This window comes from Vidua macroura, chromosome 8 (assembly GCF_024509145.1).
Source record: "Vidua macroura isolate BioBank_ID:100142 chromosome 8, ASM2450914v1, whole genome shotgun sequence".
In the NCBI taxonomy this organism is placed as follows: domain Eukaryota; kingdom Metazoa; phylum Chordata; class Aves; order Passeriformes; family Viduidae; genus Vidua; species Vidua macroura.
Window position 1 is genome coordinate 23,556,267 of NC_071578.1, and position 12,100 is coordinate 23,568,366.

The window sequence follows — 12,100 nt, forward strand, 5'->3', positions numbered from 1 at the left end:
TTAGGCCTGCAGAGAACTACATGTTCATTTAATATCCGGAGTTTGACATGATGGCTCCCAGATGCTCAGAGGAGAAAGCCCCTCAGATGATGATACAAAGAAATAATGGAACCCTAAAAAATGGTTTTAGTTTGGGATTTATTTTATTTTATTAAGAGTTTAAAGCTGTAATTTATTTCAGTTAATTTAATTACACGTCAGTAAAGTTTGCTCCATGTACCTATATGTCTCAAGAGGCTCCAATAAGTATACTGGATTTATTCAAAGGGGTAAGGGCTGGAATTCAAACATATTTTTGCAAATCTAATTGGTAGTAGTCTTCTGCTGACAGAAGTAAATGTTTCTTTAGTACATAGGTATTCCAGTAAGTTCAATTATTATTCTTACTTCTGATGCTTAATTGGCTCTCCTTAGGTTAATCAGAAGGGGGGAAAATTGCTGTTTGGGTTCTTTTGGGAATGTTTTTCTGTACATTTTTTTCCCACTCCTGTTCTATCAAAATCTATTGCTTGCTTTCAAATTCTGTGTACTTGTGTGGTGGGCATATATGTACCACTGGAAGATGATACCTCTCCAATAGAAATAAAATTGGTACAGTAACTCAGAGATCTTATTTTATAAAACCTGTTACAGGAGGTACCAGCTATGTGCAAAGAAGAAAGTAATATGGGGAAACTCTTTTAATGCTGCATCAGAGGGGAGGAGAGGACTACAATGATGCAGAAAATCACTGAAATAGGTACAGTTGTACCATTTGATTAGTCTTTAGTCACTTCCTGTATGTCCTCCACTCAGACTGCATTTCTCTCCAGTCTCATTTCTTTTCATGTACTTGTTCTCTTGAGAAAAGGAAAGCTTGAATAGGAAGAACTGCTGGTGCTAGACTTCTTTTGGCAAAAATAAATAAATTAGCAAGTCCAAACTGTTCCTTCTAAATGTTTTTGAGGACTCTGGTGTTAGCAGCTGAGTTGTTGCTGGTGTAATGTCCCTCTGTAAATTAGTTTGGAGGCACTAATTAAGACAACAAAATTATGATTTGTCTATGTGTGCACCAGGGCAAAGGGAGGGAGATTGCAAATATCAGAATGCATTATTTAAATGAAAAAAACCCAAGAAAAGTAGTGACCAATTAAAATATCATGATCCCTGCTGTGTCTCATTTCCTAAACCCAGGATATTTTGTCTGCTCTAACATCTGTTTTTATTATTTCTTTTTGCTCAATACAGACATACTGTAGCTGCTTTTGATTTCTGACAAGTATTGCCGGGTATTTTTTAAATTTTCACTTTAGTTATTGTTTAGAGTCAGCAGTGTTGTTTTTTTGGTATCCATTTGAATAAGTAAATACAAACCTCTGATTTTTTCTTTTATAATGTCTCCATAGCATTTGGTTTTCAAGTTTAATGTGATGAAGGAGATCAGCTTCAAAGGATCTAATGGATTTTATAACTTTCTAGTTAGCATGAAAAAAAGAAAAGGTGGTCAGTACCTGAAGTTTGAGTATTTATTTTTATTCTATGACAAAGGAGAGGCAAAAGTTTCTATTCACTTGTTAAATAAGAACTAAAATGTCGTGTACTTTCATTCCTATAATATCTGGGGTTTATATTGTAGATGTTGTTACAGAGCTACAGCACAAGTATGTGTACGATGAGGAGTTTATCTTGGACTTCAAAAGCCATAAACATCTCAGTAAGAAAAGGGAATTTTGAAACAAGTTTCCTTCCACAGAACTCTGTGCATCTTTCCTTTTCCTCTGTTCTGCCATCTACTAATTTCTGTTCACTGGTCGTGTCCCTGTTTTGCAGCAGAATCCCTCCTTCAGTTTACATCCAGTTTTGAGGGATAGTTTAAAAGACTAGTAAGTATGAAAAATGGCAGCAGTTGTGGAAAGAGGAAAGGAAGGTGGTATCTTGCATGTCAACCTACCTCTTGTCCTTGTGTTTTCAGTCCCACCTAATTTCTGAACTAATTTTAAGACAGATGGGGAAATGATAGAAATGAACCATAGTTTTTGTTTTCTTTTCACGGTGAGGTTTTACCACTTGCTGAAACATTTTCTGCTTCATGGGTGTGATAACAGTGTCACTATGGTTTTTGCAAAAGTAATATTTGATGGATTTGGTGGAACAGAGAAAGTGGTTCTAAGAACAATGAACACAATAAACCATTTATGTTTTCTTACTCGACTTTAAGGAAATACTCTGTGCCCTATTTTTTTGGGGTTTTTTGGGGTTTTTTTTTGGAGTTTTTTTTGTGGGTTTTTTTTTTTGTTGTTGTTGTTTTGGTTTTTTTTTTGTGTGTGGTGTGTGAAGCACTGTGCTACAAACTAAAGTACTCCAGATTTCTAGTTGTACTCAATGATCCTTGTATGGGTCCCTTCCAACCTGAAGTATTCTACGATTCTATAATGGCAATGCAAAGCTTAGTTCATGTTGAGGTGTCTGAGAACTCAGCGATGATTAACGATTATGAATTTCCATCCTATTTAATCCAAAATTATACTTGCCAAAGGGACTTGAAACACGGCTTAGCTCAAACAGAACAGAAGAGATGGCTACTTCTCTTCTATAGCTTTTCTGTGTCTTCTGTGTGAGAACTACTAGCAGTTAACTTCTGTTTAAACAGCCAGGAGCTGTTTACAAATGTGCACAAATAAAAGCCCTGGTATTCTGGTCTCAGGTAGATGGGATGAGGTAAGGAGTAGCATAAAAATAAATGAAGTACTGTCAGTGACACTGCGTGCCTTGAGTGCTACAGTGTGCAGGACAAGTCACAGGATTTGTAAAATAAAAGAAAAATCTTCTTAGAGATGTATAGTTTACCTCTCTGTGCATGTGTGTGCTGTGAATGATACAAAAGACTGGCTGAGTAAAAACTTTTCCTTTGATGTTACACAAATGTTTCTTATTAGGAGAAGCCTAAAAAACTTACATTTCCCCAAACTGTGGTTTATTTGTGCTTCTATTTGTTCTTCAGTATGTGTGAAGAGGTATTTTTATTGTGACTGTCATCTTTAAGGGGTGGATTTTGCACTGAGTGACATCTGTAACTTGATCTAGCTATCTGGCACTTTAAAGCATGAAAATACAGCACAGTTTAAAACAAGCAAAAAATATCCTATCGATTTCGACCATTAGATAATTATATGGATGGACCTCATGAGCTGATACATTAGAAATTTGTTAGAGGTCAATATGTTAAAATTCTGGTCATCAAACCAAATAATCTGGTTTGGGTTAGATCAAGTTCATTAGTAGGAGGAGAGTTAATTGGCTTTTCAAGCTGGAATTTCCTTCTTCCATGTAAGTGTTGGATGTGCTGGTTGCTAACTAAAACTTTTTGTGCAGATGCTCTCTTTACAGCCTGAAAGGGGCCTCTCTCTTTCTTTTCTACTCTTTTGAGGCAGAAGTCTCAAACAGTCTGTTGCTATGCTCTCCTCATTGTATTTTCTAAGCTGCGTGATTTTGGTGTTTTTCAGGCACTGAAATCCACGCCAAAGACTTGTTGCTGTCCTTTCTTTGTGGCAGAGGTAACAGGTAATATGCCTTTATTTTCCATCCTCAGTCATTCTGGACATTGGTGTTTATATATTCTTGTAAAGGAATCTATAGAACTAGTAGATGTGTGTCTTGGGAGGTTTCTTAACACGTTTTGCAACTTTTGTCCTTTTCCCCCCTTTTCTCTGGAGCAGAGAAAGGAAGCATTTGGTTCTGGCCTTTGAATCTGTGCCAGCCCAGAGACTGTACCAGCGCACAGCAACCCCACCCCTGCATGGGGGCAAGGCCAGCTTGGTGCTCTTCAACAGAAGAATAAAAAAAATAATAAGGAATGTAAGAAGCTTGAGCGTCAATTAGTAAAAAAGAAGGAAATGTTTTCCTGAAATGCAATGGAAAGTGATGCTGCAGTGCTGTAGCCCCATGCGTTCCTTCAGAAAATAATAGTGCAGCCTGCAAATAATTACCTCAGCACACAGCAGTGATGTGCAGCTCTGCATTGTGAATATCCTGTATGAAATATCTCCTCCCTTAAGTCCCAGATGGCTCCATGAGGAGACCCTGGCAGTGCTGCGGGTGGGGCTGCCGTGAGGGGCCGCAGCAGCCGCCGTGACCTGTGGCGCTGACCGCGGGCCGTGCGTGATGGCCTGGCCTCGGGCTCTGGAGGGCAGGGGCACCTCCCCAAGATTTTCACTAAATAGTTGTGGTCTAAGCTTGCTCCCAAGTCCTGAGCCAGCCTGACACCTGCCATCATGTTGTCTTTTGCCACATGGCAATAAGAAACGAGATATCCTTCTGAAAGTTACTCTGAGGGGAACCATGGTGGGAAATGCTTGGCGGGAGTTGTTGTTCTGCTCTGTGGTGATGGAATCACACATCTTATGCCTCTGACACCTTTACAAACTTATATGCAGGCTTACAAGAGGGTTTTTTTCTTTTTATGATTTGCAGTAGCTTTACAGGGTGACAGCAAAGCCACAAGTATTTAGATTAGATATGTTGAGAGATGTCAATGGGCCTGGGAAGCCCCAAATGAGTGCAATCAAATGTATTTTGTGACAGAAAGAAAAGTGTAAGTTTTATTTGCAACACAGATCACTCTGCTCAGAAGCTCAGTAAAAAGTGTCTTTTGTGTTATTATGTTGTGGCAGGTTAGGTCAGAGGACCCTGAAGGAATATAAATACAGAGTTTTATGTGAAGAAAAGTTTAGGGATGGAAGAATTATTTTTTTAAATGGTCCTTTATTTTTTGTTTTTTTATTTGTACAACAGCAAGCAACACCATTTGTTTCAGATTACAGATAAGTAAATAAAGATAAAAGACTTATTTTTAAATGGTTATAGAGGAGTAGTATATGCAGTACTAAAGTACAAACACCTTGCACTTCAGATGTTTAAAGTTGCTGATATTTTGCAGTTGATAGCAGCAGTACAACCAGGCCTACAGGCTTTCTCTTTGCCTTGTCACTCACAACTGTGATAAGATACCCTCAGCTTTGCTTCCTGAGATTTAATTCAGAGGATGGGAGTCCTGTTTACCCCTTTTGATATCACAGTTTCTTGCTTTATAAGGGCAAAAACAATTAAATGAGTTAGATCTGTCTCTTCTTTCAGGCTGGATTTGAGTTCTCAGAAGGTACTAATATCCCTTCAGTGTAATAGACTTCCTTTAGTATCACTAAACTTTCTACACTGGATCTGATAAAGAATTCTAGAATTAAATCTTACCTAATGTAGGAATGCAAACGTATACTTGCAATGACATTCAGATGTGTTGAGGTCTTCTATATTTAAATTTTTTGTGCTCCTTATTATATTGCTTTATTCTCCTGTTGTATTGGGAATCAACTAATCCTGGGTCAAAGTGTCATAAAAATGTTTATTACATGTTTTATTGAAAATAACAAACTATTTGGCATGTGAAACATCTTTCTTGCAAAAGAGATGTTGAATTTAAACTTCTAGTGGATTGGCAAGGCCAGCACTCCAGGCAGGAGGAGAGGATGAGTAGCCAAGCAGGCAGGAATAATGTGGTATGCCTGAGAAACACCCACATCTATTCCACATCTACCCACATCAACTTCTATTCCTGCTTGCTTCATTAGGCTCTGAAAGTCTGACTTTAATTTTGTTTTGTTTTTCCACAAACATCAGTACTTAGTTCAGTGAAAAGAAATTATCACCTTTAGGTTTTCTCTATGTGAAATGGAAAAAATATGTTAGGAAAAATGAGAAGGAGGAGTAGCACAAGGACAATTGAGCATAGCACTAGGCAGCTTTCATTTATCCCAGCAGCTGGACGTGAGTGCACTGACAGATAATGTATTCTTGAGGAATCCCTAAAAGCAGGTTGTGATCTTTTCTTAAGGAGAAAAGAAAAGAAAGTATTATTGTCTTGAGATGTATCTCAGTAATTTTATATAGCATCTGCACCATGTTTTGTGTTATAATCCTTTCACTTTAAATGAGACTGTAATTTAACATGAAAATACTCTCATATGCTTAAAAAGAATTCTATGAGACTCCTAGTAATGTAAAGCATGTGTAATCTAGTAAGAAAATCTGATCATGTTTTGGCAAAAACTGTAGGGTTACTATTCACTAAGTTACAAAATCTGAGTTACATGTAAAGTTTCATACAAAGTTAAACACATCTCTGTGGAATAACGGGGAGAATATTCATTCACCTGTAGAATTCCTTTTGCAGTTTTATATCTTGTACATAGTAAACAGGTCATTTCCTCGGTTCCAAGTTTGATTTGATCTTTTATTTCTTTATTTAAAAAAGAATTTAGGAACATGGGGTTTTTTTGAAGCTTGTGATTAGGGAAAAGACACAGCATATTCATTTTATAGGCCTATAGCCTGTGACGATTTCTGCTTTCAAGTAAATATTCCTACCCTTATAAAACTAACTGTGGGGAGGTAGCTATAGATGCTATAGTTTTTGGGTTTTTTTTCTTAAACCTTAATGATCAGGGCCTGTAATGAATCAGTTGGAAGGGATCAAAATATGTCAATTTTACAGAAATATCCAGTGTTTACAAGTGAACAAGCATTGAGAAACACCTATCTGCAGTGCTCCAGCATATAATCTCTTTTGCACTTTGCAACTCAGAAGAGAAGTCACTAAAGCACTAAGCAACCTTAATTATTTGCATAAATTAAAGTCTAACAATTCTTCTAATCTAGGGATTCCAAAGATATTTTTTTTTGGTTTTTTGCATTGGTAGCATTTAAACCGAGTGCGTCAATACTCTGAAGTCCTTTATATCTCTATGGCACTTCAAAATCTCTTTATTGTACCAGGATCAAAACTCAAGACCTGTCTGAGTTTTCAGTATATTTGTAAGTTTTCTTGTTTTTATGTTTCAGCTGAGTTTGGGCTTTACAACCATAATCTTGACTTGTTGACAGTAGCACAAATGCAATGAGTAGTATCAGGACTTTATAATTTTTATATAACTTAATATGATTATTATCTTTATATGATTGTCTGTAGTTTTTGCTTTACATATCTTCCCTCAGCTTCCTGTAACAGAATGATTTTAGTTTAACGTGTGTGTACCACAGTTATTTCTGTCTGGCATGAAAACTGTGATAAGAAAGATGATATTATTTGCTATTAATTTAATATTTAAGTATATGAGTCCTTTAGAACACTAATTTGAACCAAATAGTCCAGAAATGAGGTGGATAAAGTCAGCTGGGGACATACTTGAACTGCATGTGAACCCAGGCACTGATTTCCTGGCACTTACTCCTCAGTACAGCTGAGGTACCATGAAGCTTGGTTAAATGAACAGGTGAGGTACCTGACAAGCAGGTTTTGAACAGAACAGGCTTATTCATGTGGATGCTGAGGATTCTGCATCTCTCCTGACCTTATAGCTCCTTAGAGTGTCTTTACTCTAAAGTTAAAAACTTTGCCATGGTTCTATTTAACCATCTAGTGTGTGTGTATGTGTATATATGATCGTCTCCTGATTCTTCGGTTTTGTTTGTTTTTTGGTTTTTTAAGCCCTTTTTACAAAGTTTTAGGAGTGTAAACTCTGACATTCAAGCCTGGAAAACAAAAAACCAAAAAGCCCCAAGTATATGTGAGCAGTTTCTTGAAAGGGATATGTATGTTTACCCTGCAGTTACCAGGTAACTGTAGCAGAGCAGCACTGAGATGGAGCTAACACTCTCTGCCTCCTGGCAGTTGTGCTGTTTCCACATCCAAGTTGTTTTATGGCCAGCTATCCTAATGTGGAAACTGAAAGTGTGATTATATTTGTTTGACCAGAAGTCATCCCTTAGCTTGAGAACTGTGTGACACTGTCCTGCATATGAAAGTGGGCAATAGAGCAGAGAAAAAGGTAGTGCTTCAAGCAGTTCCCTTCCTCTCTCCCAAAACAGGTAAATACAGGACATCTGGATTAGTCAGGGGAAAGCAGTAAAATATTGCATTGTAACAGCAAAATGGTGTTTAGTTTGTAGTTAGTTCTCTGTGCATAAAGCCAGTCAGCTCAATGGCTTCCGTTCAAAAGCCTGGCAGGAACTTAGTCCTGGTTTATGTGATTGGTCCTCTCTAATATCTTTCAGATAAGACTGCTGATAAGGATAACTCTTTTAATGACTCATTCTCTGACATCAATATAAATCTGCCATTCAGCTAAGCTAAGGACACGAACACAGTATGCTTGTCTTCAGCGAGACAAAAGTGTGCGGTAGGTCTATGCCAAACTATATACTTCTCTTTCAACCACCTGGAACATATATTAAACATGAATTGCCCAGGAAAGAAAAGGTATAAAAATGTAAAAAATTTAAAAGCATAAATTTTTGATCTTGTCTTTTAGGAGTAGAGTATACCTGCAAGGCGTCAGGAAGCTTAAGATGTGAAACTGTGAAATAGGTGGCAAATTTTTTCCTGACGGCAATAAGAAAAATAAAGTCCTCCCCTCCAAGAAAAAAAGAAATCCAAGCATAGCAAACCCCAAAAATAAACTAAATTAACATCTGGGAACTTGCCCATGGCCTCTTGACTTCCTAAGTAAAATTAATACTTTTAGAAACTAATACTGATGAAGAATACTTCAAGATTTATTTCAAGATTTTAAATATTAGTGTTTTTTTTAAATTTCTATTATCAATATAGTCATAGAAACCTGATTATATATAAAATTTTATCCTTATAACTGATTCAAAATAATCAGTCTGGTTTTCTTTGTATTAGTTTACCTTCAAAGAGTTATACAATAAATGCATAAAGAGTGAAATAATGCTGTTAATTAGACTTAGGTTGGTATTGTGACTGTGAAAAGGGTACTTTGGGCAAGAAAAAATCTTTCATTTAAATGTCATAGGAGATGTTTATTTCTAGCCAAATTTCTGGCAACATATGTTTTTGGTATTCTAGTTAAAAGAAGCCCTCTTGAACTGCTCAGTCAGACATCACTTGAGCCTTATGTTTGATGAAAATTCAAGCTTGCTCCAGACATTAAAATTCTGTGTATTTAGAGTGTAATTGATGCTGAAGTTTTTCAAGCTGGGCTTATACTACAGAGTTGAGGCATTTTGATGAAAGCTCCTGCACTTGTCATACTTAGGCTGAAGTTGTTGAAATGATTTTGTGCAGAAAATTCATAGAAGAGCTTTGAGGAAATGTGGAGTATGATTTTCAAATGTGACAGTCAATCATTACAGCTTTTTTTAAATCTACAGGGGTAATGGAGAAGAAGAACAGAACTGTGGAAATGTCACCATGACTGTTGGGTGCATTGAGCTGAGGCCCACTGACCCCTGGTCACTCTGGTTAACAAGGCAGAAGTTCTCCAGCAACCTTTCTTACGATAGAATGCTCCAGGAGATGGAATGCTGCATTGTGAAAACCAGCAAATATGAAAACCATTTGTGAAAGAACTCTGCAGAAAGTTTGATTTTTCTCTTCTATGGCTGGTTTTGCTTTCCTGAGCACAGTATGATACACTGTTAATGCTCTTGCTAATTGCCAGTTGAGCAGGAACTCCTCTTAGAAAATGTGAGGAAAGGGGAAAAAAAAGCAAAGACAAAGTATGTTTTCTTTACAAATCACGTTGTGAGTACAAACTCTGCTGTGGGACAGAAGCTCATCTGAGTCCTTTAGAAGGCTGATATAAGGTGGTAGCATTTCTGGAAATGCTAGAGTTCTTTTTATATTTACCTTCCCCTCTTTTTCTTTTTAACCACAATTCTTTCAAATACATTTTCTGTTAAGAGTTGACATTTCTCCTCTGCATGATTTCTGTTCCTGGTAGTTTACCGTGTGATCTCATAGCTGCAGCTGAATAAGCTTTAAAAACATTACTTTGCCTTTAACTTAGGATTCTATCTTTCAAAAGTTCCATTAAGTTCTAATTTAGAAGAAGAAAAACATATGGGGGAGGAGGGCTAAGCAAAAGTCTGTATAAAAACACTGTTGGAAGTTCCAGAAGGCAGCTGAGCAAGCTCCTAGTTTTTATTGCTCATACATAGCACACATTTTTGAAGGAAACAAATAATCAGATATTGTGCATGGGACTTTGTGAGCTGTAGAAAAGATGGCATTCTACCATGCATTGCAGGCTGTGAAACACACAGAGTTCTTCAAGGCTGGGTGGGGGACTAGGAAAATATGGTTGGTGGCTGTGAACCTGCTGAGGAGGAGGCAGTGTAACCTGCTAAAGACATTTAGTTACTTCTTGTGGACAACAGCTATCTCCTAATTCCAACTTTAAGGTCAGAAGACATTTATAATATTTAATAAGACCAATAATGCTTCTTTTTCTCCCTAAACCATTGATAAATGGAAATCCTTTGAAACATTGTGATGAAGCATTTTGTTGTCATTGCTTGCACTGCTAGTAGATATTAAGCAGAACATTGATGATTGAATTCAAGCAGACTGAATCTAAAAGTGTTTTGGAGAGTTATTTTTAGACTGTGTAATTGCATTAATTGAATTTGCCACATGGTTCTGGAGTATTTGTACAAGTAGGAATAGATAGCAGTGGCCAAAGTAACTTGGAAGCAGGAGATCTTAAACTAGATAAATATGATGTGAAATTTTACAGCTTCATTGCTCATAAAAATAGTCCCTGTTCATCTGCTTGGACATATCGATGTTGGTACTAAAATGTTTCCAGGACTGGACCTTCAGCTGAGTAATTTTGTGTTTTCTAATGCCAAGTGTTGTTATTTTAATAGACCCTCATCAAGAAAAGTTCTGCCAGTCTGTTCTACTATAACATTTCTGGTCTGAGTTTACACTTGTGATGCCAGGAAGATTAAGTACGACATGTCCTGTGAGTGGAGAGAGATTTTCCTGCTTCCCACCAATTCTTCTCTCTGAAGCATTGTGGGAGGCTACCTCTTTTCATTCACATCTCTGGATCACAGAGGCAATCACCAGCTGCAGACACAGTTCACAGAAAACATGAATGGCATCCATCTAAGACAAGAATTTATAAGTTTTTTCTTGCTGTCAATATTATTCTGTGCTTCAAACATAGCAACTTATGGTGCTGTGAGTGCTCAGTGCCTCACAGAAGGCTTTGTCTTTCATCTTCACAATTTTTGTGGATGAGCAGAACAAACCAAAGCCTTGGATGCGGTTCTTGTCAAAACAACTCTGTATCTCTGCTTTCAGTATATTTTTAAGTTATATAACAAAACTGTAGAGAAGACAAAAGCATGAATCTGTATTGTGAAGATAAGACATGGAAGTGGGAGCTAGAGATGAAAATTATTTCTGACTGTGCCATGGCTCTTGTGTAATCCTGGGCAAATCACCTGGCTCTTACATAGAATAGAGACTTAAATTTATAGGTAAATAGTTTTCTAAGCCTAGTAAATAATCCCATTATGCCTCTGTTTGCCTTTTTGTGAAATGGAAATAAGAGTATTCCTTTTGCTCGTAAAATGGTTGGAATACTCTTGTGATAGGCCATATGGAAATGTCTGTGTGCAGTCCTTAAAATGAAAAGTGTTCCTTTGGAATTAAAGAACGGCAAAATCAGTGTCTCTATCTACCTTAAGCTTTATACCCCCTTCTTTCTTGCATTTTGTTTCTTTCTCTTTTTCTTTTTTTTTCCCTCCTGCCTGGTTTCAGGGGCTCAGTGCTGCAATGAATGGAGCTTTCTAGGGAATGCAGCTGTTCCGTCCTAGAATTAATATGCAAATGCTCTTCTCTTACTGAAGCGGGGGAGGAAGATGGAACATAGCTGTATTTTCTCTAATCAACATACTCCTTTTTTCATTGGGAACTACAACAAAGCTGACTGTCAACTGCACAAATAATGGAATATTTCTTTTTGCAGAAATAAACATTTTCATAAGCATACATTTCTTGAAAGCTTTTACTGACCAACCCAAACAATATTTTAGTTCAATGAAAAAATATATATTTAGAACTACTCACAACCAAATCTCTCATGCTTTTTCAGTAAAATAAATAGAACAAACTAAATGCGCTGACAGAATGCTAATTTCAGCTGCAGAAGCATAATACAGAACTGCAAAAGTAACTACCACTGGATTTTTTGCAAAATGCAAATTCATATATTGGAACTATCCATCTTGTAGAGGACCCATTCTGCCC

The 12,100-nt window shown here is 37.0% G+C and overlaps 1 long non-coding RNA gene across 1 annotated transcript in view; it reads left to right on the forward strand.

Moving 5' to 3' along the window:
• Nucleotides 1-11,842, forward strand: part of LOC128811119 (uncharacterized) — a 164,254-nt gene extending 152,412 nt beyond the window's left edge. The window contains exon 3 of the long non-coding RNA XR_008438236.1: nucleotides 9,208-11,842. This is a non-coding gene — a long non-coding RNA (uncharacterized LOC128811119). The remainder of the gene's footprint in view (nucleotides 1-9,207) is intronic.
• Nucleotides 11,843-12,100: the final 258 nt, after the last annotated feature.